This window comes from Triturus cristatus, chromosome 7 (assembly GCF_964204655.1).
Source record: "Triturus cristatus chromosome 7, aTriCri1.1, whole genome shotgun sequence".
NCBI lineage: Eukaryota > Metazoa > Chordata > Amphibia > Caudata > Salamandridae > Triturus > Triturus cristatus.
In genome coordinates this window covers 1,203,592,006-1,203,617,854 of record NC_140590.1, presented here as the reverse complement: position 1 = coordinate 1,203,617,854, position 25,849 = coordinate 1,203,592,006, and positions in this window count along the sequence as shown.

Sequence of the window (25,849 nt, the reverse complement as noted above, 5' to 3'; positions counted from 1 at the left end):
GTTTCGCTCTAATTAGAGCTCTTCAGAGAGGTATAGCTTTGGTCAGACACAAGGGAGCACCCAGTATAAGTCAATGAAATACCCTTTCAGGCATAGAGTGACGAATAAAGTATGCAAAAAAGAAGCAGAGAACTCTGGGTAGTTCTCAAGTTTAGGTCGAAAGCAGCTCCTGTATGGAGCGCTCTCAACATCAGCGACACTCTAGATCTGCTCACCTCAAATGTCTGTTTTTCTATCAAAATCTTTAAGCATAGGATTAGCTCAGTGCCATCCACGCCGAGATAGAAAAGGACAAAGTCTTTTGCCATTTGTACAGCAAAGTCTTTAAGCATAGGATTAGCACAGTGCTGTCCTTGCCGAGCTGTAAAATGACAAAAGCCAATTACCACTCCAGGCACAGTATTACAGCTTTGAATTGGTAAAATCCCAAACAAGCCAACCTGAAATGAGTAAAAGCAACCCCTGACACAGTGTTTCGCTCTAATTAGAGCTCTTCAGAGAGGTATAGCTTTGTCCAGACACAAGGGAGCACCCAGCATAAGTCAAAGAAATACCCTTTCAGGCATAGAGTGACAAATAAATTATGCAAAAAAGAAGCAGAGAACTCTGGGTAGTTCTCAAGTTTAGGTGGAAAGCAGCTCCTGTATGGAGCACTCTCAACACCAGCGACACTCTAGATCTGCTCACCTCAAATGTCTGTTTTTCTATCAAAATATTTAAGCATAGGATTAGCACAGTGCCAACCACGCCGAGATAGAAAAGGACAAAGTCTTTTGCCATTTGTACAGCAAAGGCTTTAAGCATAGGACTAGCACAGTGCTGTCTTTGCCGATCTGTAAAATGACAAAAGCCAATTACCACTCCAGGAACAGTATTACAGCTTTGAATGGGTAAAATACCAATCAAGCCAACCTGAAATGAGTAAAAGCAACCCCTGACACAGTGTTTCGCTCTAATTAGAGCTCTTCAGAGAGGTATAGCTTTGTCCAGACACAAGGGAGCACCCAGTATAAGTCAATGAAATACCATTTCAGGCATAGAGTGACGAATAAATTATGCAAAAAAGAAGCAGAGAACTCTGGGTAGTTCTCAAGTTTAGGTCGAAAGCAGCTCCTATATGGAGCACTTTCAACACCAGCGACACTCTAGATCTGCTCACCTCAAATGTCTGTTTTTCTATCAAAATCTTTAAGCATAGGATTAGCACAGTACCAACCACGCCAAGATAGAAAAGAACAAAGTCTTTTGCCATTTGTACAGCAAAGTCTTTAAGCATAGGACTAGCACAGTGCTGTCCTTGCCGAGCTGTAAATTGACAAAAGCCAATTACTACTCCAGACACAGTATTACAGCTTTGAATTGGTAAAATACCAATCAAGCCAACCTGAAATGAGTAAAAGCAACCCCTGACACAGTGTTTTGCTCTAATTAGAGCTCTTCAGAGAGGTATAGCTTTGTCCAGACACAAGGGAGCACCCAGTATAAGTCAATGAAATACCCTTTCAGGCATAGAGTGACGAATAAATTATGCAAAAAAGAAGCAGAGAACTCTGGGTAGTTCTCATGTTTAGGTCGAAAGCAGCTCCTGTATGGAGCACTCTCAACATCAGCGACACTCTAGATCTGCTCACCTCAAATGTCGGTTTTTCTACCAAAATCTTTAAGCATTGGATTAGCTCAGTGCCATCCACGCCGAGATAGAAAAGGACAAAGTCTTTTGCCATTTGTACAGCAAAGTCTTTAAGCATAGGACTAGCACAATGCTGTCCTTGCCGAGCTGTAAAATGACAAAAGACAATTACCACTCCAGGCTCAGTATTACAGCTTTGAATTGGTAAAATACAAATCAAGCCAACCTGAAATGAGTAAAAGCAACCCCTGACAAAGTGTTTCGCTCTAATTAGAGCTCTTCCGAGAGGTATAGCTTTGTCCAGACACAAGGGAGCACCCTGTATAAGTCAAAGAAATACCCTTTCAGGCATAGAGTGACGAATACATTATGCAAAAAAGAAGCAGAGAACTCCGGGTAGTTCTCAAGTTTAGGTGGAAAGCAGCTCCTGTATGGAGCACTTTCAACACCAGCGACACTCTAGATCTGCTCACCTCAAATGTCTGTTTTTCTATCAAAATCTTTAAGCATGGGATTAGCACAGTGCCATCCACGCCGAGATAGAAAATGTCAAAGTCTTTTGCCATTTGTACAGCAAAGTCTTTAAGCATAGGACTAGCACAGTGCTGTCCTTGCCGAGCTGTAAAATGACAAAAGCCAATTACCACTCCACGCACAGTATTACAGCTTTGAACAGGTAAAATACCAATCAAGCCAACCTGAAATGAGTAAAAGCAACCCCTGACACAGTGTTTCGCTCTAATTAGAGCTCTTCAGAGAGGTATAGCTTTGGTCAGACACAAGGGAGCACCCAGTATAAGTCAATGAAATACCCTTTCAGGCATAGAGTGACGAATAAAGTATGCAAAAAAGAAGCAGAGAACTCTGGGTAGTTCTCAAGTTTAGGTCGAAAGCAGCTCCTGTATGGAGCGCTCTCAACATCAGCGACACTCTAGATCTGCTCACCTCAAATGTCTGTTTTTCTATCAAAATCTTTAAGCATAGGATTAGCTCAGTGCCATCCACGCCGAGATAGAAAAGGACAAAGTCTTTTGCCATTTGTACAGCAAAGTCTTTAAGCATAGGATTAGCACAGTGCTGTCCTTGCCGAGCTGTAAAATGACAAAAGCCAATTACCACTCCAGGCACAGTAATACAGCTTTGAATTGGTAAAATCCCAAACAAGCCAACCTGAAATGAGTAAAAGCAACCCCTGACACAGTGTTTCGCTCTAATTAGAGCTCTTTAGAGAGGTATAGCTTTGTCCAGACACAAGGGAGCACCCAGCATAAGTCAAAGAAATACCCTTTCAGGCATAGAGTGACAAATAAATTATGCAAAAAAGAAGCAGAGAACTCTGGGTAGTTCTCAAGTTTAGGTGGAAAGCAGCTCCTGTATGGAGCACTCTCAACACCAGCGACACTCTAGATCTGCTCACCTCAAATGTCTGTTTTTCTATCAAAATATTTAAGCATAGGATTAGCACAGTGCCAACCACGCCGAGATAGAAAAGGACAAAGTCTTTTGCCATTTGTACAGCAAAGGCTTTAAGCATAGGACTAGCACAGTGCTGTCTTTGCCGATCTGTAAAATGACAAAAGCCAATTACCACTCCAGGAACAGTATTACAGCTTTGAATGGGTAAAATACCAATCAAGCCAACCTGAAATGAGTAAAAGCAACCCCTGACACAGTGTTTCGCTCAAATTAGAGCTCTTCAGAGAGGTATAGCTTTGTCCAGACACAAGGGAGCACCCAGTATAAGTCAATGAAATACCATTTCAGGCATAGAGTGACGAATAAATTATGCAAAAAAGAAGCAGAGAACTCTGGGTAGTTCTCAAGTTTAGGTCGAAAGCAGCTCCTATATGGAGCACTTTCAACACCAGCGACACTCTAGATCTGCTCACCTCAAATGTCTGTTTTTCTATCAAAATCTTTAAGCATAGGATTAGCACAGTACCAACCACGCCAAGATAGAAAAGAACAAAGTCTTTTGCCATTTGTACAGCAAAGTCTTTAAGCATAGGACTAGCACAGTGCTGTCCTTGCCGAGCTGTAAATTGACAAAAGCCAATTACTACTCCAGACACAGTATTACAGCTTTGAATTGGTAAAATACCAATCAAGCCAACCTGAAATGAGTAAAAGCAACCCCTGACACAGTGTTTTGCTCTAATTAGAGCTCTTCAGAGAGGTATAGCTTTGTCCAGACACAAGGGAGCACCCAGTATAAGTCAATGAAATACCCTTTCAGGCATAGAGTGACGAATAAATTATGCAAAAAAGAAGCAGAGAACTCTGGGTAGTTCTCATGTTTAGGTCGAAAGCAGCTCCTGTATGGAGCACTCTCAACATCAGCGACACTCTAGATCTGCTCACCTCAAATGTCTGTTTTTCTATCAAAATATTTAAGCATAGGATTAGCACAGTGCCAACCAAGCCGAGATAGAAAAGGACAAAGTCTTTTGCCATTTGTACAGCAAAGTCTTTAAGCGTAGGACTAGCACAGTGCTGTCCTTGCCGATCTGTAAATAGACAAAAGCCAATTACCACTCCAGGCACAGTATTACAGCTTTGAATGGGTAAAATACCAATCAAGCCAACCTGAAATGAGTAAAAGCAACCCCTGACACAGTGTTTCACTCTAATTAGAGCTCTTCAGAGAGGTATAACTTTGTCCAGACACAAGGGAGCACCCAGTATAGGTCAATGAAATACCCTTTCAGGCATAGAGTGACGAATATATTATGCAAAAAAGAAGCAGAGAACTCTGGGTAGTTCTCAAGTTTAGGGGGAAAGCAGCTCCTGTATGGAGCACTCTCAACACCAGCGACACTCTAGATCTGCTCACCTCAAATGTCTGTTTTTCTATCAAAATCTGTAAGCATAGGATTAGCACAGTGCCCACCACGCCGTGATAGAAAAGGACAAAGTATTTTGCCATTTGTACAGCAAAGTCTTTAAGCATAGGACTAGCACAGTGCTGTCCTTGCCGAGCTGTAAAATGACAAAAACCAATTACCACTCCAGGCACAGTATTACAGCTTTGAATAGGTAAAATACCAATCAAGCCAACCTGAAATGAGTAAAAGCAACCCCTGACACAGTGTTTCACTCTAATTAGAGCTCTTCAGAGAGGTATAGCTTTGTCCAGACACAAGGGAGCACCCAGTATAAGTCAATGAAATACCCTTTCAGGCATAGAGTGACGAATAAATTATGCAAAAAAGAAGCAGAGAACTCTGGGTAGTTCTCAAGTTTAGGTTGAAAGCAGCTCCTGTATGGAGCACTCTCAACATCAGCGACACTCTAGATCTGCTCACCTCAAATGTCGGTTTTTCTACCAAAATCTTTAAGCATTGGATTAGCTCAGTGCCATCCACGCCGAGATAGAAAAGGAAAAAGTCTTTTGCCATTTGTACAGCAAAGTCTTTAAGCATAGGACTAGCACAATGCTGTCCTTGCCGAGCTGTAAAATGACAAAAGCCAATTACAACTCCAGGCACAGTATTACAGCTTTGAATTGGTAAAATACCAATCAAGCCAACCTGAAATGAGTAAAAGCAACCCCTGACAAAGTTGTTCGCTCTAATTAGAGCTCTTCAGAGAGGTATAGCTTTGTCCAGACACAAGGGAGCACCCAGTATAAGTCAATGAAAAACCCTTTCAGGCATAGAGTGACGAATAAATTATGCAAAAAAGAAGCAGAGAACTCTGGGTAGTTCTCAAGTTTAGGTGGAAAGCAGCTCCTGTATGGAGCACTCTCAACACCAGCGACACTCTAGATCTGCTCACCTCAAATGTCTGTTTTTCTATCAAAATCTGTAAGCATAGGATTAGCACAGTGCCCACTACACCGAAATAGAAAAGGTCAAAGTCTTTTGCCATTTGTACAGCAAAGTCTTTAAGCATAGGACTAGCACAGTGCTGTCCTTGCCGAGCTGTAAAATGACAAAAGCCAATTACCACTCCAGGCACAGTATTACAGCTTTGAATAGGTAAAATACCAATCAAGCCAACTTGAAGTGAGTAAAAGCAACCCCTGACACAGTGTTTCGCTCTAATTAGAGCTCTTCAGAGAGGTATAGCTTTGTCCAAACACAAGGGAGCACCCAGTATAAGTCAAAGAAATACCCTTTCAGGCATAGAGTGACGAATGAATTATGCAAAAAAGAAGCAGAGAACTCTGGGTAGTTTTCAAGTTTAGGTGGGAAGCAGATCCTGTATGGAGCACTCTCAACACCAGCGACACTCTAGATCTGCTCACCTCAAATGTCTGTTTTTCTATCAAAATCTTTAAGCATAGGATTAGCACAGTGCCATCCACGCCGAGATAGAAAAGGTCAAAGTCTTTTGCCATTTGTACAGCAAAGTCTTTAAGCATAGGATTAGCACAGTGCTGTCCTTGCCGAGCTGTAAAATGACGAAAGCCAATTACCACTCCAGGCACAGTATTACAGCTTTGAATTGGTAAAATCCCAAACAAGCCATCCTGAAATGAGTAAAAGCAACCCCTGACACAGTGTTTCGCTCTAATTAGAGCTCTTCAGAGAGATATAGCTTTGTCCAGACACAAGGGAGCACCCAGCATAAGTCAAAGAAATACCCTTTCAGGCATAGAGTGACGAATAAATTATACAAAAAAAAAAGAAGCAGAGAACTCTGGGTAGTTCTCAAGTTTAGGTGGAAAGCAGCTCCTGTATGGAGCACTTTCAACAGCAGCGACACTCTAGATCTGCTCACCTCAAATGTCTGTTTTTCTATCAAAATCTTTAAGCATAGGATTAGCACAGTGCCAACCACGCCGAGATAGACAAGAACAAAGTCTTTTGCCATCTGTTCAGCAAAGTCTTTAAGCATAGGACTAGCACAATGCTGTCCTTGCCGAGCTGTAAAATGACAAAAGACAATTACCACTCCAGGCTCAGTATTAAAGCTTTGAATTGGTAAAATACAAATCAAGCCAACCTGAAATGAGTAAAAGCAACCCCTGACAAAGTGTTTCGCTCTAATTAGAGCTCTTCCGAGAGGTATAGCTTTGTCCAGACACAAGGGAGCACCCTGTATAAGTCAAAGAAATACCCTTTCAGGCATAGAGTGACGAATACATTATGCAAAAAAGAAGCAGAGAACTCCGGGTAGTTCTCAAGTTTAGGTGGAAAGCAGCTCCTGTATGGAGCACTTTCAACACCAGCGACACTCTAGATCTGCTCACCTCAAATGTCTGTTTTTCTATCAAAATCTTTAAGCATGGGATTAGCACAGTGCCATCCACGCCGAGATAGAAAAGGTCAAAGTCTTTTGCCATTTGTACAGCAAAGTCTTTAAGCATAGGATTAGCACAGTGCTGTCCTTGCCGAGCTGTAAAATGACGAAAGCCAATTACCACTCCAGGCACAGTATTACAGCTTTGAATTGGTAAAATCCCAAACAAGCCAACCTGAAATGAGTAAAAGCAACCCCTGACACAGTGTTTCGCTCTAATTAGAGCTCTTCAGAGAGATATAGCTTTGTCCAGACACAAGGGAGCACCCAGCATAAGTCAAAGAAATACCCTTTCAGGCATAGAGTGACGAATAAATTATACAAAAAAAAAAGAAGCAGAGAACTCTGGGTAGTTCTCAAGTTTAGGTGGAAAGCAGCTCCTGTATGGAGCACTCTCAACACCAGCGACACTCTAGATCTGCTCACCTCAAATGTCTGTTTTTCTATCAAAATCTTTAAGAATAAGATTAGCACAGTACCAACCACGCCGAGATAGAAAAGAACAAAGTCTTTTGCCATTTGTACAGCAAAGTCTTTAAGCATAGGACTAGCACAGTGCTGTCCTTGCCGAGCTGTAAATTGACAAAAGCAAATTACCTCTCCAGACACAGTATTACAGCTTTGAAATGGTAAAATAACAATCAAGCCAACCTGAAATGAGTAAAAGCAACCCCTGACACAGTGTTTCGCTCTAATTAGAGCTCTTCAGAGAGGTATAGCTTTGTCCAGACACAAGGGAGCACCCAGTATAAATCAATGAAATACCCTTTCAGGCATAGAGTGATGAATAAATTATGCAAAAAAGAAGCAGAGAACTCTGGGTAGTTCTCAAGTTTAGGTGGAAAGCAGCTCCTGTATGGAGCACTCTCAACACCAGCGACACTCTAGATCTGCTCATCTCAAATGTCTGTTTTTCTATCAAAATCTGTAAGCATAGGATTAGCACAGTGCCCACCACGCCGAGATAGAAAAGGACAAAGTCTTTTGCCATTTGTACAGCAAAGTCTTTAAGCATAGGACTAGCACAGTGCTGTCCTTGCCGAGCTGTAAAATGACAAAAGCCAATTACCACTCCACGCACAGTATTACAGCTTTGAACAGGTAAAATACCAATCAAGCCAACCTGAAATGAGTAAAAGCAACCCCTGACACAGTGTTTCGCTCTAATTAGAGCTCTTCAGAGAGGTATAGCTTTGGTCAGACACAAGGGAGCACCCAGTATAAGTCAATGAAATACCCTTTCAGGCATAGAGTGACGAATAAAGTATGCAAAAAAGAAGCAGAGAACTCTGGGTAGTTCTCAAGTTTAGGTCGAAAGCAGCTCCTGTATGGAGCGCTCTCAACATCAGCGACACTCTAGATCTGCTCACCTCAAATGTCTGTTTTTCTATCAAAATCTTTAAGCATAGGATTAGCTCAGTGCCATCCACGCCGAGATAGAAAAGGACAAAGTCTTTTGCCATTTGTACAGCAAAGTCTTTAAGCATAGGATTAGCACAGTGCTGTCCTTGCCGAGCTGTAAAATGACAAAAGCCAATTACCACTCCAGGCACAGTATTACAGCTTTGAATTGGTAAAATCCCAAACAAGCCAACCTGAAATGAGTAAAAGCAACCCCTGACACAGTGTTTCGCTCTAATTAGAGCTCTTCAGAGAGGTATAGCTTTGTCCAGACACAAGGGAGCACCCAGCATAAGTCAAAGAAATACCCTTTCAGGCATAGAGTGACAAATAAATTATGCAAAAAAGAAGCAGAGAACTCTGGGTAGTTCTCAAGTTTAGGTGGAAAGCAGCTCCTGTATGGAGCACTCTCAACACCAGCGACACTCTAGATCTGCTCACCTCAAATGTCTGTTTTTCTATCAAAATATTTAAGCATAGGATTAGCACAGTGCCAACCACGCCGAGATAGAAAAGGACAAAGTCTTTTGCCATTTGTACAGCAAAGGCTTTAAGCATAGGACTAGCACAGTGCTGTCTTTGCCGATCTGTAAAATGACAAAAGCCAATTACCACTCCAGGAACAGTATTACAGCTTTGAATGGGTAAAATACCAATCAAGCCAACCTGAAATGAGTAAAAGCAACCCCTGACACAGTGTTTCGCTCTAATTAGAGCTCTTCAGAGAGGTATAGCTTTGTCCAGACACAAGGGAGCACCCAGTATAAGTCAATGAAATACCATTTCAGGCATAGAGTGACGAATAAATTATGCAAAAAAGAAGCAGAGAACTCTGGGTAGTTCTCAAGTTTAGGTCGAAAGCAGCTCCTATATGGAGCACTTTCAACACCAGCGACACTCTAGATCTGCTCACCTCAAATGTCTGTTTTTCTATCAAAATCTTTAAGCATAGGATTAGCACAGTACCAACCACGCCAAGATAGAAAAGAACAAAGTCTTTTGCCATTTGTACAGCAAAGTCTTTAAGCATAGGACTAGCACAGTGCTGTCCTTGCCGAGCTGTAAATTGACAAAAGCCAATTACTACTCCAGACACAGTATTACAGCTTTGAATTGGTAAAATACCAATCAAGCCAACCTGAAATGAGTAAAAGCAACCCCTGACACAGTGTTTTGCTCTAATTAGAGCTCTTCAGAGAGGTATAGCTTTGTCCAGACACAAGGGAGCACCCAGTATAAGTCAATGAAATACCCTTTCAGGCATAGAGTGACGAATAAATTATGCAAAAAAGAAGCAGAGAACTCTGGGTAGTTCTCATGTTTAGGTCGAAAGCAGCTCCTGTATGGAGCACTCTCAACATCAGCGACACTCTAGATCTGCTCACCTCAAATGTCGGTTTTTCTACCAAAATCTTTAAGCATTGGATTAGCTCAGTGCCATCCACGCCGAGATAGAAAAGGACAAAGTCTTTTGCCATTTGTACAGCAAAGTCTTTAAGCATAGGACTAGCACAATGCTGTCCTTGCCGAGCTGTAAAATGACAAAAGACAATTACCACTCCAGGCTCAGTATTACAGCTTTGAATTGGTAAAATACAAATCAAGCCAACCTGAAATGAGTAAAAGCAACCCCTGACAAAGTGTTTCGCTCTAATTAGAGCTCTTCCGAGAGGTATAGCTTTGTCCAGACACAAGGGAGCACCCTGTATAAGTCAAAGAAATACCCTTTCAGGCATAGAGTGACGAATACATTATGCAAAAAAGAAGCAGAGAACTCCGGGTAGTTCTCAAGTTTAGGTGGAAAGCAGCTCCTGTATGGAGCACTTTCAACACCAGCGACACTCTAGATCTGCTCACCTCAAATGTCTGTTTTTCTATCAAAATCTTTAAGCATGGGATTAGCACAGTGCCATCCACGCCGAGATAGAAAATGTCAAAGTCTTTTGCCATTTGTACAGCAAAGTCTTTAAGCATAGGACTAGCACAGTGCTGTCCTTGCCGAGCTGTAAAATGACAAAAGCCAATTACCACTCCACGCACAGTATTACAGCTTTGAACAGGTAAAATACCAATCAAGCCAACCTGAAATGAGTAAAAGCAACCCCTGACACAGTGTTTCGCTCTAATTAGAGCTCTTCAGAGAGGTATAGCTTTGGTCAGACACAAGGGAGCACCCAGTATAAGTCAATGAAATACCCTTTCAGGCATAGAGTGACGAATAAAGTATGCAAAAAAGAAGCAGAGAACTCTGGGTAGTTCTCAAGTTTAGGTCGAAAGCAGCTCCTGTATGGAGCGCTCTCAACATCAGCGACACTCTAGATCTGCTCACCTCAAATGTCTGTTTTTCTATCAAAATCTTTAAGCATAGGATTAGCTCAGTGCCATCCACGCCGAGATAGAAAAGGACAAAGTCTTTTGCCATTTGTACAGCAAAGTCTTTAAGCATAGGATTAGCACAGTGCTGTCCTTGCCGAGCTGTAAAATGACAAAAGCCAATTACCACTCCAGGCACAGTAATACAGCTTTGAATTGGTAAAATCCCAAACAAGCCAACCTGAAATGAGTAAAAGCAACCCCTGACACAGTGTTTCGCTCTAATTAGAGCTCTTTAGAGAGGTATAGCTTTGTCCAGACACAAGGGAGCACCCAGCATAAGTCAAAGAAATACCCTTTCAGGCATAGAGTGACAAATAAATTATGCAAAAAAGAAGCAGAGAACTCTGGGTAGTTCTCAAGTTTAGGTGGAAAGCAGCTCCTGTATGGAGCACTCTCAACACCAGCGACACTCTAGATCTGCTCACCTCAAATGTCTGTTTTTCTATCAAAATATTTAAGCATAGGATTAGCACAGTGCCAACCACGCCGAGATAGAAAAGGACAAAGTCTTTTGCCATTTGTACAGCAAAGGCTTTAAGCATAGGACTAGCACAGTGCTGTCTTTGCCGATCTGTAAAATGACAAAAGCCAATTACCACTCCAGGAACAGTATTACAGCTTTGAATGGGTAAAATACCAATCAAGCCAACCTGAAATGAGTAAAAGCAACCCCTGACACAGTGTTTCGCTCAAATTAGAGCTCTTCAGAGAGGTATAGCTTTGTCCAGACACAAGGGAGCACCCAGTATAAGTCAATGAAATACCATTTCAGGCATAGAGTGACGAATAAATTATGCAAAAAAGAAGCAGAGAACTCTGGGTAGTTCTCAAGTTTAGGTCGAAAGCAGCTCCTATATGGAGCACTTTCAACACCAGCGACACTCTAGATCTGCTCACCTCAAATGTCTGTTTTTCTATCAAAATCTTTAAGCATAGGATTAGCACAGTACCAACCACGCCAAGATAGAAAAGAACAAAGTCTTTTGCCATTTGTACAGCAAAGTCTTTAAGCATAGGACTAGCACAGTGCTGTCCTTGCCGAGCTGTAAATTGACAAAAGCCAATTACTACTCCAGACACAGTATTACAGCTTTGAATTGGTAAAATACCAATCAAGCCAACCTGAAATGAGTAAAAGCAACCCCTGACACAGTGTTTTGCTCTAATTAGAGCTCTTCAGAGAGGTATAGCTTTGTCCAGACACAAGGGAGCACCCAGTATAAGTCAATGAAATACCCTTTCAGGCATAGAGTGACGAATAAATTATGCAAAAAAGAAGCAGAGAACTCTGGGTAGTTCTCATGTTTAGGTCGAAAGCAGCTCCTGTATGGAGCACTCTCAACATCAGCGACACTCTAGATCTGCTCACCTCAAATGTCGGTTTTTCTACCAAAATCTTTAAGCATTGGATTAGCTCAGTGCCATCCACGCCGAGATAGAAAAGGACAAAGTCTTTTGCCATTTGTACAGCAAAGTCTTTAAGCATAGGACTAGCACAATGCTGTCCTTGCCGAGCTGTAAAATGACAAAAGACAATTACCACTCCAGGCTCAGTATTACAGCTTTGAATTGGTAAAATACAAATCAAGCCAACCTGAAATGAGTAAAAGCAACCCCTGACAAAGTGTTTCGCTCTAATTAGAGCTCTTCCGAGAGGTATAGCTTTGTCCAGACACAAGGGAGCACCCTGTATAAGTCAAAGAAATACCCTTTCAGGCATAGAGTGACGAATACATTATGCAAAAAAGAAGCAGAGAACTCCGGGTAGTTCTCAAGTTTAGGTGGAAAGCAGCTCCTGTATGGAGCACTTTCAACACCAGCGACACTCTAGATCTGCTCACCTCAAATGTCTGTTTTTCTATCAAAATCTTTAAGCATGGGATTAGCACAGTGCCATCCACGCCGAGATAGAAAAGGTCAAAGTCTTTTGCCATTTGTACAGCAAAGTCTTTAAGCATAGGATTAGCACAGTGCTGTCCTTGCCGAGCTGTAAAATGACGAAAGCCAATTACCACTCCAGGCACAGTATTACAGCTTTGAATTGGTAAAATCCCAAACAAGCCAACCTGAAATGAGTAAAAGCAACCCCTGACACAGTGTTTCGCTCTAATTAGAGCTCTTCAGAGAGATATAGCTTTGTCCAGACACAAGGGAGCACCCAGCATAAGTCAAAGAAATACCCTTTCAGGCATAGAGTGACGAATAAATTATACAAAAAAAAAAGAAGCAGAGAACTCTGGGTAGTTCTCAAGTTTAGGTGGAAAGCAGCTCCTGTATGGAGCACTCTCAACACCAGCGACACTCTAGATCTGCTCACCTCAAATGTCTGTTTTTTTATCAAAATCTTTAAGAATAGGATTAGCACAGTACCAACCACGCCGAGATAGAAAAGAACAAAGTCTTTTGCCATTTGTACAGCAAAGTCTTTAAGCATAGGACTAGCACAGTGCTGTCCTTGCCGAGCTGTAAAATGACAAAAGCCAATTACCACTCCACGCACAGTATTACAGCTTTGAACAGGTAAAATACCAATCAAGCCAACCTGAAATGAGTAAAAGCAACCCCTGACACAGTGTTTCGCTCTAATTAGAGCTCTTCAGTGAGGTATAGCTTTGGTCAGACACAAGGGAGCACCCAGTATAAGTCAATGAAATACCCTTTCAGGCATAGAGTGACGAATAAATTATGCAAAAAAGAAGCAGAGAACTCTGGGTAGTTCTCAAGTTTAGGTCAAAAGCAACTCCTGTATGGAGCACTCTCAACATCAGCGACACTCTAGATCTGCTCACCTCAAATGTCGGTTTTTCTACCAAAATCTTTAAGCATAGGATTAGCACAGTACCAACCACGCCAAGATAGAAAAGAACAAAGTCTTTTGCCATTTGTACAGCAAAGTCTTTAAGCATAGGACTAGCACAGTGCTGTCCTTGCCGAGCTGTAAAATGACAAAAGCCAATTACCACTCCAGGCACAGTATTACATCTTTGAATTGGTAAAATACCAAACAAGCCAACCTGAAATGAGGAAAAGCAACCCCTGACACAGTGTTTCACTCTAATTAGAGCTCTTTAGAGAGGTATAGCTTTGTCCAGACACAAGGGAGCACCCAGTATAAGTCAAAGAAATACCCTTTCAGGCATAGAGTGACGAATAAATTATGCAAAAAAGAAGCAGAGAACTCTGGGTAGTTCTCAGGTTTAGGTGGAAAGGAGCTCCTGTATAGAGCACTCTCAACACCAGCGACACTCTAGATCTGCTCACCTCAAATGTCTGTTTTTCTATCAAAATATTTAAGCATAGGATTAGCACAGTGCCCACCACGCCGTGATAGAAAAGGACAAAGTATTTTGCCATTTGTACAGCAAAGTCTTTAAGCATAGGACTAGCACAGTGCTGTCCTTGCCGAGCTGTAAAATGACAAAAACCAATTACCACTCCAGGCACAGTATTACAGCTTTGAATAGGTAAAATACCAATCAAGCCAACCTGAAATGAGTAAAAGCAACCCCTGACACAGTGTTTCACTCTAATTAGATCTCTTCAGAGAGGTATAGCTTTGTCCAGACACAAGGGAGCACCCAGTATAAGTCAATGAAATACCCTTTCAGGCATAGAGTGACGAATAAATTATGCAAAAAAGAAGCAGAGAACTCTGGGTAGTTCTCAAGTTTAGGTTGAAAGCAGCTCCTGTATGGAGCACTCTCAACATCAGCGACACTCTAGATCTGCTCACCTCAAATGTCGGTTTTTCTACCAAAATCTTTAAGCATTGGATTAGCTCAGTGCCATCCACGCCGAGATAGAAAAGGTAAAAGTCTTTTGCCATTTGTACAGCAAAGTCTTTAAGCATAGGACTAGCACAATGCTGTCCTTGCCGAGCTGTAAAATGACAAAAGCCAATTACAACTCCAGGCACAGTATTACAGCTTTGAATTGGTAAAATACCAATCAAGCCAACCTGAAATGAGTAAAAGCAACCCCTGACAAAGTTGTTCGCTCTAATTAGAGCTCTTCAGAGAGGTATAGCTTTGTCCAGACACAAGGGAGCACCCAGTATAAGTCAATGAAATACCCTTTCAGGCATAGAGTGACGAATGAATTATGCAAAAAAGAAGCAGAGAACTCTGGGTAGTTTTCAAGTTTAGGTGGGAAGCAGATCCTGTATGGAGCACTCTCAACACCAGCGACACTCTAGATCTGCTCACCTCAAATGTCTGTTTTTCTATCAAAATCTTTAAGCATAGGATTAGCACAGTGCCATCCACGCCGAGATAGAAAAGGTCAAAGTCTTTTGCCATTTGTACAGCAAAGTCTTTAAGCATAGGATTAGCACAGTGCTGTCCTTGCCGAGCTGTAAAATGACGAAAGCCAATTACCACTCCAGGCACAGTATTACAGCTTTGAATTGGTAAAATCCCAAACAAGCCAACCTGAAATGAGTAAAAGCAACCCCTGACACAGTGTTTCGCTCTAATTAGAGCTCTTCAGAGAGATATAGCTTTGTCCAGACACAAGGGAGCACCCAGCATAAGTCAAAGAAATACCCTTTCAGGCATAGAGTGACGAATAAATTATACAAAAAAAAAAGAAGCAGAGAACTCTGGGTAGTTCTCAAGTTTAGGTGGAAAGCAGCTCCTGTATGGAGCACTTTCAACAGCAGCGACACTCTAGATCTGCTCACCTCAAATGTCTGTTTTTCTATCAAAATCTTTAAGCATAGGATTAGCACAGTGCCAACCACGCCGAGATAGACAAGAACAAAGTCTTTTGCCATCTGTTCAGCAAAGTCTTTAAGCATAGGACTAGCACAGTGCTGTCCTTGCCGAGCTGTAAATCGACAAAAGCCAATTACCACTCCAGACACAGTATTACAGCTTTGAATTGGTAAAATACCAATCAAGCCAACCTGATATGAGTAAAAGCAACCCCTGACACAGTGTATCGCTCTAATTAGAGCTCTTCAGAGAGGTATAGCTTTGTCCAGACACAAGGGAGCACCCAGTATAAGTCAATGAAATACCCTTTCAGGCATAGAGTGAGGAATAAATTATGCAAAAAAGAAGCAGAGAACTCTGGGTAGTTCTCAAGTTTAGGTGGAAAGCAGCTCCTGTATGGAGCACTCTCAACATCAGCGACACTCTAGATCTGCTCACCTCAAATGTCGGTTTTTCTACCAAAATCTTTAAGCATTGGATTAGCTCAGTGCCATCCACGCCGAGATAGAAAAGGACAAAGTCTTTTGCCATTTGTTCAGCAAAGTTTTTAAGCATAGGACTAGCACAATGCGGTCCTTGCCGAGCTGTAAAATGACAAAAGCCAATTACCACTCCAGGCACAGTATTACAGCTTTGAATTGGTAAAATACCAATCAAGCCAACCTGAAATGAGTAAAAGCAACCCCTGACAAAGTGGTTCACTCTAATTAGAGCTCTTCAGAGAGGTATAGCTTTGTCCAGACACAAGGGAGCACCCAGTATAAGTCAAAGAAATACCCTTTCAGGCATAGAGTGACGAATAAATTATGCAAAAAAGAAGCAGAGAACTCTGGGTAGTTCTCAAGTTTAGGTGGAAATCAGATCCTGTATGGAGCACTCTCAACACCAGCGACACTCTAGATCTGCTCACCTCAAATGTCTGTTTTTCTATCAAAATCTTTAAGCATAGGATTAGCACAGTGCCATCCACGCCGAGATAGAAAAGGACAAAGTCTTTTGCCATTTGTACAGCAAAGTCTTTAAGCATAGGATTAGCACAGTGCTGTCCTTGCCGAGCTGTAAAACGACAAAAGCCAATTACCACTCCAGGCACAGTATTACAGCTTTGAATTGGTAAAATCCCAAACAAGCCAACCTGAAATGAGTAAAAGCAACCCCTGACACAGTGTTTTGCTCTAATTAGAGCTCTTCAGAGAGGTATAGCTTTGTCCAGACACAAGGGAGCACCCAGCATAAGTCAAAGAAATATTCTTTCAGGCATAGAGTGACGAATAAATTATGCAAAAAAAAAGCAGAGAACTCTGGGTAGTTCTCAAGTTTAGGTGGAAAGCAGCTCCTGTATGGAGCACTCTCAACACCAGCGACACTCTAGATCTGCTCACCTCAAATGTCTGTTTTTATATCAAAATTTTTAAGCATAGGATTAGCACAGTGCCAACCACGCCGAGATAGAAAAGGACAAAGTCTTTTGCCATTTGTACAGCAAAGTCTTTAAGCATAGGACTAGCACATTGCTGTCCTTGCCGATCTGTAAAATGACAAAAGCAAATTACCACTCCAGGCACAGTAGTACAGCTTTGAATGGGTAAAATACCAATCAAGCCAACCTGAAATGAGTAAAAGCAACCCCTGACACAGTGTTTCGCTCTAATTAGAGCTCTTCAGAGAGGTATAGCTTTGTCCAGACACAAGGGAGCACCCAGTATAAGTCAATGAAATACCCTTTCAGGCATAGAGTGACGAATAAAGTATGCAAAAAAGAAGCAGAGAACTCTGGGTAGTTCTCAAGTTTAGGTCGAAAGCAGCTCCTGTATGGAGCGCTCTCAACATCAGCGACACTCTAGATCTGCTCACCTCAAATGTCGGTTTTTCTATCAAAATCTTTAAGCATAGGATTAGCTCAGTGCCATCCACGCCGAGATAGAAAAGGACAAAGTCTTTTCCCATTTGTACAGCAAAGTCTTTAAGCATAGGACTAGCACATTGCTGTCCTTGCCGATCTGTAAAATGACAAAAGCCAATTACCACTCCACGCACAGTATTACAGCTTTGAATGGGTAAAATACCAATCAAGCCAACCTGAAATGAGTAAAAGCAACCCCTGACACAGTGTTTCGCTCTAATTAGAGCTCTTCAGAGAGGTATAGCTTTGTCCAGACACAGGGGAGCACCCAGTATAAGTCAAAGAAATACCCTTTCAGGCATAGAGTGACGAATAAATTATGCAAAAAAGAAGCAGAGAACTCTGGGTAGTTCTCAAGTTTAGGTCGAAAGCAGCTCCTGTATGGAGCACTCTCAACATCAGCAACACTCTAGATCTGCTCACCTCAAATGTCTGTTTTTCTATCAAAATCTTTAAGCATAGAATTAGCACAGTGCTAACCATGCCAAGATAAAAAAGGACAAAGTCTTTTGCCATTTCTACAGAAAAGTCTTTAAGCATAGGACTAGCACAGTGCTGTCTTTGCCGAGCTGTAAATTGACAAAAGCCAATTACCACTCCAGACACAGTATTACAGCTTTGAATTGGTAAAATACCAATCAAGCCAACCTGAAATGAGTAAAAGCAACCCCTGACACAGTGTTTCGCTCTAATTAGAGCTCTTCAGAGAGGTATAGCTTTGTCCAGACACAAGGGAGCACCCAGTATAAGTCAATGAAATACCCTTTCAGGCATAGAGTGACGAATAAATTATGCAAAAAAGAAGCAGAGATCTCTGGGTAGTTCTCAAGATTAGGTGGAAAGCAGCTTCTGTATGGAGCACTCTCAACACCAGCGACACTCTAGATCTGCTCACCTCAAATGTCTGTTTTTCTATCAAAATCTTTAAGCATAGGATTAGCTCAGTGCCATCCACGCCGAGATAGAAAAGGACAAAGTCTTTTGCCATTTGTACAGCAAAGTCTTTAAGCATAGGATTAGCACAGTGCTGTCCTTGCCGAGCTGTAAAATGACAAAAGCCAATTACCACTCCAGGCACAGTATTACAGCTTTGAATTGGTAAAATCCCAAACAAGCCAACCTGAAATGAGTAAAAGCAACCCCTGACACAGTGTTTCGCTCTAATTAGAGCTCTTCAGAGAGGTATAGCTTTGTCCAGACACAAGGGAGCACCCAGCATAAGTCAAAGAAATACCCTTTCAGGCATAGAGTGACAAATAAATTATGCAAAAAAGAAGCAGAGAACTCTGGGTAGTTCTCAAGTTTAGGTGGAAAGCAGCTCCTGTATGGAGCACTCTCAACACCAGCGACACTCTAGATCTGCTCACCTCAAATGTCTGTTTTTCTATCAAAATATTTAAGCATAGGATTAGCACAGTGCCAACCACGCCGAGATAGAAAAGGACAAAGTCTTTTGCCATTTGTACAGCAAAGGCTTTAAGCATAGGACTAGCACAGTGCTGTCCTTGCCGATCTGTAAAATGACAAAAGCCAATTACCACTCCAGGCACAGTATTACAGCTTTGAATGGGTAAAATACCAATCAAGCCAACCTGAAATGAGTAAAAGCAACCCCTGACACAGTGTTTCGCTCTAATTAGAGCTCTTCAGAGAGGTATAGCTTTGTCCAGACACAAGGGAGCACCCAGTATAAGTCAATGAAATACCATTTCAGGCATAGAGTGACGAATAAATTATGCAAAAAAGAAGCAGAGAACTCTGGGTAGTTCTCAAGTTTAGGTCGAAAGCAGCTCCTGTATGGAGCACTTTCAACACCAGCGACACTCTAGATCTGCTCACCTCAAATGTCTGTTTTTCTATCAAAATCTTTAAGCATAGGATTAGCACAGTACCAACCACGCCAAGATAGAAAAGAACAAAGTCTTTTGCCATTTGTACAGCAAAGTCTTTAAGCATAGGACTAGCACAGTGCTGTCCTTGCCGAGCTGTAAAATGACAAAAGCCAATTACCACTCCAGGCACAGTATTACATCTTTGAATTGGTAAAATACCAAACAAGCCAACCTGAAATGAGGAAAAGCAACCCCTGACACAGTGTTTCACTCTAATTAGAGCTCTTTAGAGAGGTATAGCTTTGTCCAGACACAAGGGAGCACCCAGTATAAGTCAAAGAAATACCCTTTCAGGCATAGAGTGACGAATAAATTATGCAAAAAAGAAGCAGAGAACTCTGGGTAGTTCTCAGGTTTAGGTGGAAAGCAGCTCCTGTATAGAGCACTCTCAACACCAGCGACACTCTAGATCTGCTCACCTCAAATGTCTGTTTTTCTATCAAAATATTTAAGCATAGGATTAGCACAGTGCCCACCACGCCGTGATAGAAAAGGACAAAGTATTTTGCCATTTGTACAGCAAAGTCTTTAAGCATAGGACTAGCACAGTGCTGTCCTTGCCGAGCTGTAAAATGACAAAAACCAATTACCACTCCAGGCACAGTATTACAGCTTTGAATAGGTAAAATACCAATCAAGCCAACCTGAAATGAGTAAAAGCAACCCCTGACACAGTGTTTCACTCTAATTAGATCTCTTCAGAGAGGTATAGCTTTGTCCAGACACAAGGGAGCACCCAGTATAAGTCAATGAAATACCCTTTCAGGCATAGAGTGACGAATAAATTATGCAAAAAAGAAGCAGAGAACTCTGGGTAGTTCTCAAGTTTAGGTTGAAAGCAGCTCCTGTATGGAGCACTCTCAACATCAGCGACACTCTAGATCTGCTCACCTCAAATGTCGGTTTTTCTACCAAAATCTTTAAGCATTGGATTAGCTCAGTGCCATCCACGCCGAGATAGAAAAGGTAAAAGTCTTTTGCCATTTGTACAGCAAAGTCTTTAAGCATAGGACTAGCACAATGCTGTCCTTGCCGAGCTGTAAAATGACAAAAGCCAATTACAACTCCAGGCACAGTATTACAGCTTTGAATTGGTAAAATACCAATCAAGCCAACCTGAAATGAGTAAAAGCAACCCCTGACAAAGTTGTTCGCTCTAATTAGAGCTCTTCAGAGAGGTATAGCTTTGTCCAGACACAAGGGAGCACCCAGTATAAGTCAATGAAATACCCTTTCAGGCATAGAGTGACGAATGAATTATGCAAAAAAGAAGCAGAGAACTCTGGGTAGTTTTCAAGTTTAGGTGGGAAGCAGATCCTGTATGGAGCACTCTCAACACCAGCGACACTCTAGATCTGCTCACCTCAAATGTCTGTTTTTCTATCAAAATCTTTAAGCATAGGATTAGCACAGTGCCATCCACGCCGAGATAGAAAAGGTCAAAGTCTTTTGCCATTTGTACAGCAAAGTCTTTAAGCATAGGATTAGCACAGTGCTGTCCTTGCCGAGCTGTAAAATGACGAAAGCCAATTACCACTCCAGGCACAGTATTACAGCTTTGAATTGGTAAAATCCCAAACAAGCCAACCTATAATGAGTAAAAGCAACCCCTGACACAGTGTTTCGCTCTAATTAGAGCTCTTCAGAGAGATATAGCTTTGTCCAGACACAAGGGAGCACCCAGCATAAGTCAAAGAAATACCCTTTCAGGCATAGAGTGACGAATAAATTATACAAAAAAAAAAGAAGCAGAGAACTCTGGGTAGTTCTCAAGTTTAGGTGGAAAGCAGCTCCTGTATGGAGCACTTTCAACAGCAGCGACACTCTAGATCTGCTCACCTCAAATGTCTGTTTTTCTATCAAAATCTTTAAGCATAGGATTAGCACAGTGCCAACCACGCCGAGATAGACAAGAACAAAGTCTTTTGCCATCTGTTCAGCAAAGTCTTTAAGCATAGGACTAGCACAGTGCTGTCCTTGCCGAGCTGTAAATCGACAAAAGCCAATTACCACTCCAGACACAGTATTACAGCTTTGAATTGGTAAAATACCAATCAAGCCAACCTGATATGAGTAAAAGCAACCCCTGACACAGTGTATCGCTCTAATTAGAGCTCTTCAGAGAGGTATAGCTTTGTCCAGACACAAGGGAGCACCCAGTATAAGTCAATGAAATACCCTTTCAGGCATAGAGTGAGGAATAAATTATGCAAAAAAGAAGCAGAGAACTCTGGGTAGTTCTCAAGTTTAGGTGGAAAGCAGCTCCTGTATGGAGCACTCTCAACATCAGCGACACTCTAGATCTGCTCACCTCAAATGTCGGTTTTTCTACCAAAATCTTTAAGCATTGGATTAGCTCAGTGCCATCCACGCCGAGATAGAAAAGGACAAAGTCTTTTGCCATTTGTTCAGCAAAGTTTTTAAGCATAGGACTAGCACAATGCGGTCCTTGCCGAGCTGTAAAATGACAAAAGCCAATTACCACTCCAGACACAGTATTACAGCTTTGAATTGGTAAAATACCAATCAAGCCAACCTGAAATGAGTAAAAGCAACCCCTGACAAAGTGGTTCACTCTAATTAGAGCTCTTCAGAGAGGTATAGCTTTGTCCAGACACAAGGGAGCACCCAGTATAAGTCAAAGAAATACCCTTTCAGGCATAGAGTGACGAATAAATTATGCAAAAAAGAAGCAGAGAACTCTGGGTAGTTCTCAAGTTTAGGTGGAAATCAGATCCTGTATGGAGCACTCTCAACACCAGCGACACTCTAGATCTGCTCACCTCAAATGTCTGTTTTTCTATCAAAATCTTTAAGCATAGGATTAGCACAGTGCCATCCACGCCGAGATAGAAAAGGACAAAGTCTTTTGCCATTTGTACAGCAAAGTCTTTAAGCATAGGATTAGCACAGTGCTGTCCTTGCCGAGCTGTAAAACGACAAAAGCCAATTACCACTCCAGGCACAGTATTACAGCTTTGAATTGGTAAAATCCCAAACAAGCCAACCTGAAATGAGTAAAAGCAACCCCTGACACAGTGTTTTGCTCTAATTAGAGCTCTTCAGAAAGGTATAGCTTTGTCCAGACACAAGGGAGCACCCAGCATAAGTCAAAGAAATATTCTTTCAGGCATAGAGTGACGAATAAATTATGCAAAAAAAAAGCAGAGAACTCTGGGTAGTTCTCAAGTTTAGGTGGAAAGCAGCTCCTGTATGGAGCGCTCTCAACATCAGCGACACTCTAGATCTGCTCACCTCAAATGTCGGTTTTTCTATCAAAATCTTTAAGCATAGGATTAGCTCAGTGCCATCCACGCCGAGATAGAAAAGGACAAAGTCTTTTCCCATTTGTACAGCAAAGTCTTTAAGCATAGGACTAGCACATTGCTGTCCTTGCCGATCTGTAAAATGACAAAAGCCAATTACCACTCCACGCACAGTATTACAGCTTTGAATGGGTAAAATACCAATCAAGCCAACCTGAAATGAGTAAAAGCAACCCCTGACACAGTGTTTCGCTCTAATTAGAGCTCTTCAGAGAGGTATAGCTTTGTCCAGACACAGGGGAGCACCCAGTATAAGTCAAAGAAATACCCTTTCAGGCATAGAGTGACGAATAAATTATGCAAAAAAGAAGCAGAGAACTCTGGGTAGTTCTCAAGTTTAGGTCGAAAGCAGCTCCTGTATGGAGCACTCTCAACATCAGCAACACTCTAGATCTGCTCACCTCAAATGTCTGTTTTTCTATCAAAATCTTTAAGCATAGAATTAGCACAGTGCTAACCATGCCAAGATAAAAAAGGACAAAGTCTTTTGCCATTTCTACAGAAAAGTCTTTAAGCATAGGACTAGCACAGTGCTGTCTTTGCCGAGCTGTAAATTGACAAAAGCCAATTACCACTCCAGACACAGTATTACAGCTTTGAATTGGTAAAATACCAATCAAGCCAACCTGAAATGAGTAAAAGCAACCCCTGACACAGTGTTTCGCTCTAATTAGAGCTCTTCAGAGAGGTATAGCTTTGTCCAGACACAAGGGAGCACCCAGTATAAGTCAATGAAATACCCTTTCAGGCATAGAGTGACGAATAAATTATGCAAAAAAGAAGCAGAGATCTCTGGGTAGTTCTCAAGATTAGGTGGAAAGCAGCTTCTGTATGGAGCACTCTCAACACCAGCGACACTCTAGATCTGCTCACCTCAAATGTCTGTTTTTCTATCAAAATCTTTAAGCATAGGATTAGCTCAGTGCCATCCACGCCGAGATAGAAAAGGACAAAGTCTTTTGCCATTTGTACAGCAAAGTCTTTAAGCATAGGATTAGCACAGTGCTGTCCTTGCCGAGCTGTAAAATGACAAAAGCCAATTACCACTCCAGGCACAGTATTACAGCTTTGAATTGGTAAAATCCCAAACAAGCCAACCTGAAATGAGTAAAAGCAACCCCTGACACAGTGTTTCGCTCTAATTAGAGCTCTTCAGAGAGGTATAGCTTTGTCCAGACACAAGGGAGCACCCAGCATAAGTCAAAGAAATACCCTTTCAGGCATAGAGTGACAAATAAATTATGCAAAAAAGAAGCAGAGAACTCTGGGTAGTTCTCAAGTTTAGGTGGAAAGCAGCTCCTGTATGGAGCACTCTCAACACCAGCGACACTCTAGATCTGCTCACCTCAAATGTCTGTTTTTCTATCAAAATATTTAAGCATAGGATTAGCACAGTGCCAACCACGCCGAGATAGAAAAGGACAAAGTCTTTTGCCATTTGTACAGCAAAGGCTTTAAGCATAGGACTAGCACAGTGCTGTCCTTGCCGATCTGTAAAATGACAAAAGCCAATTACCACTCCAGGCACAGTATTACAGCTTTGAATGGGTAAAATACCAATCAAGCCAACCTGAAATGAGTAAAAGCAACCCCTGACACAGTGTTTCGCTCTAATTAGAGCTCTTCAGAGAGGTATAGCTTTGTCCAGACACAAGGGAGCACCCAGTATAAGTCAATGAAATACCATTTCAGGCATAGAGTGACGAATAAATTATGCAAAAAAGAAGCAGAGAACTCTGGGTAGTTCTCAAGTTTAGGTCGAAAGCAGCTCCTGTATGGAGCACTTTCAACACCAGCGACACTCTAGATCTGCTCACCTCAAATGTCTGTTTTTCTATCAAAATCTTTAAGCATGGGATTAGCACAGTACCAACCACGCCAAGATAGAAAAGAACAAAGTCTTTTGCCATTTGTACAGCAAAGTCTTTAAGCATAGGACTAGCAAAGTGCTGTCCTTGCCGAGCTGTAAATTGACAAAAGCCAATTACTACTCCAGACACAGTATTACAGCTTTGAATTGGTAAAATACCAATCAAGCCAACCTGAAATGAGTAAAAGCAACCCCTGACACAGTGTTTTGCTCTAATTAGAGCTCTTCAGAGAGGTATAGCTTTGTCCAGACACAAGGGAGCACCCAGTATAAGTCAATGAAATACCCTTTCAGGCATAGAGTGACGAATAAATTATGCAAAAAAGAAGCAGAGAACTCTGGGTAGTTCTCATGTTTAGGTCGAAAGCAGCTCCTGTATGGAGCACTCTCAACATCAGCGACACTCTAGATCTGCTCACCTCAAATGTCGGTTTTTCTACCAAAATCTTTAAGCATTGGATTAGCTCAGTGCCATCCACGCCGAGATAGAAAAGGACAAAGTCTTTTGCCATTTGTACAGCAAAGTCTTTAAGCATAGGACTAGCACAATGCTGTCCTTGCCGAGCTGTAAAATGACAAAAGACAATTACCACTCCAGGCTCAGTATTACAGCTTTGAATTGGTAAAATACAAATCAAGCCAACCTGAAATGAGTAAAAGCAACCCCTGACAAAGTGTTTCGCTCTAATTAGAGCTCTTCCGAGAGGTATAGCTTTGTCCAGACACAAGGGAGCACCCTGTATAAGTCAAAGAAATACCCTTTCAGGCATAGAGTGACGAATACATTATGCAAAAAAGAAGCAGAGAACTCCGGGTATTTCTCAAGTTTAGGTGGAAAGCAGCTCCTGTATGGAGCACTTTCAACACCAGCGACACTCTAGATCTGCTCACCTCAAATGTCTGTTTTTCTATCAAAATCTTTAAGCATAGGATTAGCACAGTGCCATCCACGCCGAGATAGAAAAGGTCAAAGTCTTTTGCCATTTGTACAGCAAAGTCTTTAAGCATAGGATTAGCACAGTGCTGTCCTTGCCGAGCTGTAAAATGACGAAAGCCACTTACCACTCCAGGCACAGTATTACAGCTTTGAATTGGTAAAATCCCAAACAAGCCAACCTGAAATGAGTAAAAGCAACCCCTGACACAGTGTTTCGCTCTAATTAGAGCTCTTCAGAGAGATATAGCTTTGTCCAGACACAAGGGAGCACCCAGCATAAGTCAAAGAAATACCCTTTCAGGCATAGAGTGACGAATAAATTATACAAAAAAAAAAGAAGCAGAGAACTCTGGGTAGTTCTCAAGTTTAGGTGGAAAGCAGCTCCTGTATGGAGCACTCTCAACACCAGCGACACTCTAGATCTGCTCACCTCAAATGTCTGTTTTTCTATCAAAATCTTTAAGAATAGGATTAGCACAGTACCAACCACGCCGAGATAGAAAAGAACAAAGTCTTTTGCCATTTGTACAGCAAAGTCTTTAAGCATAGGAC